We start from the raw sequence: 6652 nt of genomic DNA, 5'->3' as shown, positions 1-6652 counted from the left end.
TTGACCTTTTTTTAAATTTTTTATTACAGCATCATTACATTTATATAAAGTCTGAGAATCGTAGATTCATATCTTTGGAAGCTGCTATCAAGTGTTTACCTGAAACAGTCTTACATAACACAATCTCCAGTACCAGTTACCGGCCACACTTGCTATGAGGTTGTTATCCTGCTGCACAGTGACTCCTGTTGGTGGTGTATGGAACTACAGGTCTTGACTTTTATAACAAAAATGTTTCTACTGTGAAAGTATTGTTTGCATTTGACTTCAATAAGTGAAATGTTTATTCCACACTCTAAATCAGTTTTTGGTTGCCTGACTTGTGGATAGTCCCCGAAATATATATTTTTCACTATTATATTACATAAGATACTATCACTTATTTTTTTCTTTCTCATTGTTTTGTTGCTTCCTTGTACAGCAGGCCGGCAGCAGTTTTCAGCTCTGGAAATGTAATTTAATTTTCTTTTCACTAGATGGCGCTGTTGCTTTATCCACTACCCACCGTCTCCACCAGGAGGACTTTACCCTGTACAGAACAGCATGTCTCTTCAAGGAGGACGAAAGAGCTTGGAATGCACTATAGTAGAAGCATCATACTTGATAAACCAGCGTTAGCCAAGGCCAGTTTAGGCAATGATACATGTGACTGTAAAATGAACAGTTTATGTGTTCTGTCACTATTGCTGAAGTAGTTATGAGGATGAAATCAGTGTGCAAGTCATATATTCTAGAAGGTGGACGTTTTCAGTATCAATCCCAAATAACAAATACACCTGGGATTCTCCTGGAGCATTATTCCACGAATGAGGCTGTCCCGAAGAGAATGCTCACAGAATACAAGCAATGTGTGGAAAAGACAGAAAAATAAACAGCTGAACTCAGGCCATCTTCTTAGCAATGCGGTTCGCCCTGTCATCGGCTCTGAATGAATTCCACAATGACAATTTCAACGCGGGCACCAGGGGACTGTCTGTCTGAGATACAAGTGTTGGGAACATTTTTTTAAAGCAATTTTTTTTTTTTTTTATGGACTCATAAAATTCATCAACCACACAGCAAGAAGAATGCATTCCTGGATTTAGAAGCTACCTGTCCGATTGTGTTTACTTCATGGAACCATCAGAGTGCCTGCAAGCCTCATAAAGCTTTCATAAGCTGAGATCGCCGGGAACCTTCTTTAGCTTCCATTAGAACTTATTGAACATTCGTTCACCTTGCAGATGGATCCAGGGATGGCAATAAGATTCTTATTGCAATGCAGTTTCACCCATTCCAGGTTTCAATACAAGCTTGATTAGCCACTGTGTGTATAGTTAACACGCTCAGGGGTGTCTTATTCAGCTCATAGGAAAACCAGGAATGGATCAAACTGCTATGCAATCAGAATCTTATTTCCGTCCTTGTAATCAAGGGGTCCAGGGTACATGCACTACCCAGGGAGATGCCAAATACAATCAGGTAGACCGGTCCTAATAAAGGACCCATGCATGCATACATATAGTACGTGTTTAAATTACCCATACATGCACACATACACAGAGCATAACATCTGAGCTGTAAGTCTCAGTACAGCTACATTTAGAATATAAAAGCAATCATATTTTAAAGAGTAGCTCCTAGTTCTGATTGTAAAGGAAATCCCCACAATACTGACAGCTTTTCATGTGAGCAATGAAGCTCGTCCCTGTGGCCTGAAGCAAGTGCCTGCAGATACTGGAGAGTCAGCGGGTTAGCCAGCTCTAGATCTTGTTTCTCATTCCTTTGTGCTTGTGATGATGAATTTAGTGCTGATGGACAGTGACGGGTCAATGTCACAGAGGAACAAAATCCACCTTTTATTTTGTACTTTGATATGATGGAGGCATCTGCAGTGCTGTACTTCCACACAATGTACAACAAAGAAACAAAGAAAAAAGAAAAGGACTCGCTTTGAAGGTGTCACCCTTCTCTTTAGTTCTAATTGTGATCCTTGTCCCCATCAAGACATATTAGCAGCAACAATTGCACACTTAGAATTCCAACAGCATGCATGCAATGAACATTATTCATAGTTTACCAGACAAACTGATAGATAGAGTGGCTACTTATCACCACTTATATACAGGGATTATGGTGCATTAGCATTTTAAATCCCCTTCCTTCTTTTCTATTTGCCCCTAAATTAATGGGCTTTCCTTCGCTTTAGATAGGATAGTTTAGATTTACACCGTAGCTAATGGCTCATGGTTTTGTGATAGACTCCCTCTAGTGGTGAATTTTATTGTGTTTAAATATGTAAGGCTATCCACCAAGAAGATTCTAAATTACTCTTCCTATAGGACACATATAATGCTTATCAACCATTTTCAATGTGGCCGTCTTCGTTCATGAAAATGCTCCCTAGGACCGAAGGATACACCCAACTTAACAAGGTAGCTGCTCATAAATCAATAATGCTGATGTCTGACATGATACCTACAAGCCATTTCACTGCTGTATGTGAATCCATTTCAAATTGATGAAAATGCCTGCAGACCTGGACTGTGGATCCAATAAATAAGTAATCCCCTCTCCAGGTCATCAGTGCCCAAGCTACTTATGTAGGCAGTAAAGGGCACTAGATTATAACTATTGCTAGGGGCGGAGCCCATTTTTTTCATATTGGTCTTCCATTAGTGAAACAGGCAATATAACTTGTTATGACTGTTTCCTCACTACCTGAGAGCTCAAAATGAACTTTTTATTCTTTGTGGCAGATGATTTTGGCTGCGGTACAATAGCGTAATGACACTGTTCCATAGCCCCATTAACTGGATTAACAAGCAGGAAATTGATAGTTAGTTTCTTTCTGCATTGGTGTATGAACATTAGGAGAGCACGGAACCTGTGTTCCTAATTGGACAGAGAGTGCCTTTACTGTAATTTGTAGTTTATTTATTTGGTTTGCAACGAACCTGCAGAGTTCAGTTAGCACAGCCGCTGAATGAAGTTTTATCTAAAAACATCTTACCAACCACAGTGTTACACAAAGCAGTAAAAACTGGCAGTGTAAAAAGGCATGCTGGAATAGTCTTTTTTTGTGCATTGTTTCTGCTTGTTTGTATCTAGGCTCTATCTCCCTGGGGTAATGCACACAGTTAGCATGTGTAGTAAGTAGATGTGATTATGACGAAGTCCCATTGCTTTGGTTCCATGGCTCTCATCATTGTCACACACTGCAGTAGAGCGTAACTACAGGGTTCACAAATAAGTAATTACAAGGTGCTTAAACTTAAGTAGGTAGGAGAAGCTTTTCAGTGAAATCCTAGAATGGTTGACATAAAAAGTATTGAAATTGGAGATATGAATTGTCTCAGACTCTTATGGGTTATCTACACACATTTGTAAGGGAAGCACCAGAAATAGTCATATACAGTACAACGCACCACATTCAAACAGTAATAAAATAAATATTCACTGGAAGTGTACTTGTTGCATATTTATATTTAGAATTTTTTTTATAAACAGCGGCACTGCCAATTTTAAATAATAGACATTTGTATAAAAACTAACCACACTGCATCGTTATAAGTGAAAATACATTTTTATATACTAACTCCTGCATTTAACCACAAAAAATACTATTCTATTTATACATTCGCCAGCTTTGCTTTCAGTGTTAAAAAGCAATACAAAATGACTGGAGTTCTGAGAGAGACTGCAGCGATACCCTATTGGGCGAGTTTGGCACTTATGCAAGCGTGACACATCAATGCATTCTGAAAAAGAACAGATAGGGCAAAAGGTTTCTCCAGTTTGAGGTGTGTGAGTCTGCGATTTTCTTTATCTTTTCAATTGTGTTTTTTTATTTTTTAAGGTGGTTAATTAAATGCATGTTCAGTCCTTTGCATCCTGGTTTTTTAAAAAATATGTATATAGTGAAAAAGGTTAATTAGTGCTGAATAGTCTATTGGAGGTATAAATATGGAATGAGAGTTGATGCATTTTGGCAGCAACATGCTGTTGTAACACGCTGCCAAGCTGTATGTTGTAGCTTTTTATAATCTTTTTAATTCTGCAGATTGAAAAAAAAAAGGGTTATTTTTTATATGTGCTGCCCAGTTAAATCCAATTTTAACTCTACATGCTGCATTACTTAAAATTGCTGTTCATTTTTTTCTTAGATTTTTTAAAATTTGTACAATATTATTGGTAACATCAGCTATTGCAACTATGAACATGTTTTATTCACCCCCCTGCATTGATACATTAATTATGAAGGATACAATGCAAACTAACAAACAAAAACAAAACGGCAAGTGTCATGAAGGTCATGTTCTTATCTCAGCCCTGTGCCAAAGCTTCACCCAGCAGTCTTTGCACCATGCTAGCTTGCAGGTGAAGCTCTCGCTTTTCTCATCTGATGCCCCGTGTTCTGTGTGATGTGAAGTGACGTGAGAGTAAAGAGGCTGTAGGGAATGTGAAGAGTTTTTTGGTGTGTGTGAACACTAAAAAGTTTTTTTTTTTTTTTTTTAATAAACACAGCTTGATAAACCTTGCACTGTATTTCTGTCTGAAAAGCAGTAATGCGAGGTTCTGCTTGTTGGAATGCAGATTCCAGGAAAGAAACAGTTGCCGACAGTAATAGGAACCTTTTTCTGGGTAACACAACAAGTTGTCCAGACGCATTTCAGACTCACCTACACTACTGCTTTCTAAGTTTAAGGAAGCTCCACTCATATTGAAAGCAGCGACTGGTTTTTACAGTACACACCCAGATTAGCACAGTAGGTAATATAATCCAATAATAGTGCTTATCAGAGTCTGTGAAACCAGCCAAGATTTCGACCAACAGACTTTGTCATGTTCCTAAAACTTTCTGGATTGTGATGGCGACAACATAGTAAATGTATTACATGAGACATTTGCCCATAGTGGAAAACCAAGCCTTCTCATGTTCTCATAAACCAGTGTACCACTGTGAAGAAACCATGAACAGACATTATCGGAAAGACCATCACAGTGAATTCGAAACAAAAACGATACACTCCTACTGATGTGAAAGAGCAATCGTTTACCAGCTGAAAGCTCGTTCCATTGGATCCGCTTTGGCACAGAACCCTCATCACTGACACTGAAGATCATCTGGAAAGGATGTTATTGTATTTTATTAGTAGAAGCAATTTCAAATCGCTCAGGTTGTTTGGGGATGCAACGCTGTAAGGCCCAGTCTGTCCCAAGAGTCAAAGCTGACTAATATTGCTCTCTACAACACCAGAGCAGAGATCTGGGGAAAATAAATTCAGATAAGTGCCTCATCAGTATGCTTTGTAATGCCCAACAGCAAGCAAAGCTTCCATGAATTTTGTATATTTATAAGCCCCAAGGCAGTTACCTGAATGTTAATGAATGAATGATTGCAATTTTAAAATAAACCATGAGGTTCACTTAACCAGTGGCTTTTTATGTTTGTTTGTTTGTTTTTTTCTTACTGTAATATACAAATTTATTAAAATGTAAAGTTAGGCACATACATATACAGTACTGTGTGAAACTTATTTTCTGAGTTTTCTTTTAAATATTAATTTATGTATAAGATGTTCTGGAATTTTGACACAATCTATTTTATTGATTTATGTTAAACCTATACAATATTAAAGATAATGAATTCGCTATCTTTTGTTATTGGAAATAAATGAATGGTGACAAGCTGTTTTTTGTTTTTAGGATAGATTGCTTGAAAATGTCACCAACAACTGGTTTTGTCCAAACTTGCCTGAAAGTTTTTATGCCTTTGAAGATTTGTAATCAGTTTTTAACAGTGCCCAGCACAGCTGTGTTTAAACCTACTTTTCATTTCCATTCACAAGAGAGTTTGCCAAAGTAGCTAGGAAAACATAAAGGTATTTTCTTCTTCAAATATTTATAAAGATTTCTACAGAAAACTGAATTGGGAAAGCCTGCTGTATTCTTAATAATCTGTGTGTAGGACTATTGACATTTGTATCTTGTTTTTATAGAGGAATCAAGCAATGGCTCAGGAAGACGTGGGCATCTCTGTGTAAATATTCCAGCACTAAACTAATCTTAATGCTAGGGCCTGGTTTGAATCTGGCCAGGAAGGTCAGCAGAGTTTAATTGCTATGGCATGTTAACTGCTGACAGGAACTCTACATGTCCAGTATAAATACACAGAATGCATGAGGGAGCCTGCAGAAGGATGAGGAAGTCTTAGTGTTTCCCCCAGTGAGAATGCAGTGAACATAACAGAAATAACTTTTCTTTTACAGCTGCACGGTAAACTGAGACGGCTAACTGCAAAGAGACATTTACTTTTCACCATGGTCCAAACACATTCGCCGCAATAGTTGTCCCCAGTGCTTTCCTAATCAGTTCAGGAGTTTCTGTCATAGAAATACAAAAACACTTTTACAGGTATCTATGAATAATAAAGTCCTTTTCATGTCGTACTTGTATCCTACATTTTCACAACCAATATATATTTCTTTACAGAAATGATGATTGTCAAGCTTGTCTATTTGGTGCATAACTGGCTTGAAACATCACGTTTCTGATAGTTGACTGTGCCCTTTATCGAAACTAATTATTTACTGCTTGACTGCAGATCTGCTCTGTCGCATTGCACTTGAAACCTGTCTATGCAACCTTGCTGTAACATTAGATCTGTGTA

Source organism: Polyodon spathula, chromosome 22 (assembly GCF_017654505.1).
Source record: "Polyodon spathula isolate WHYD16114869_AA chromosome 22, ASM1765450v1, whole genome shotgun sequence".
NCBI lineage: Eukaryota > Metazoa > Chordata > Actinopteri > Acipenseriformes > Polyodontidae > Polyodon > Polyodon spathula.
This window is presented reverse-complemented; position numbering follows the sequence as displayed.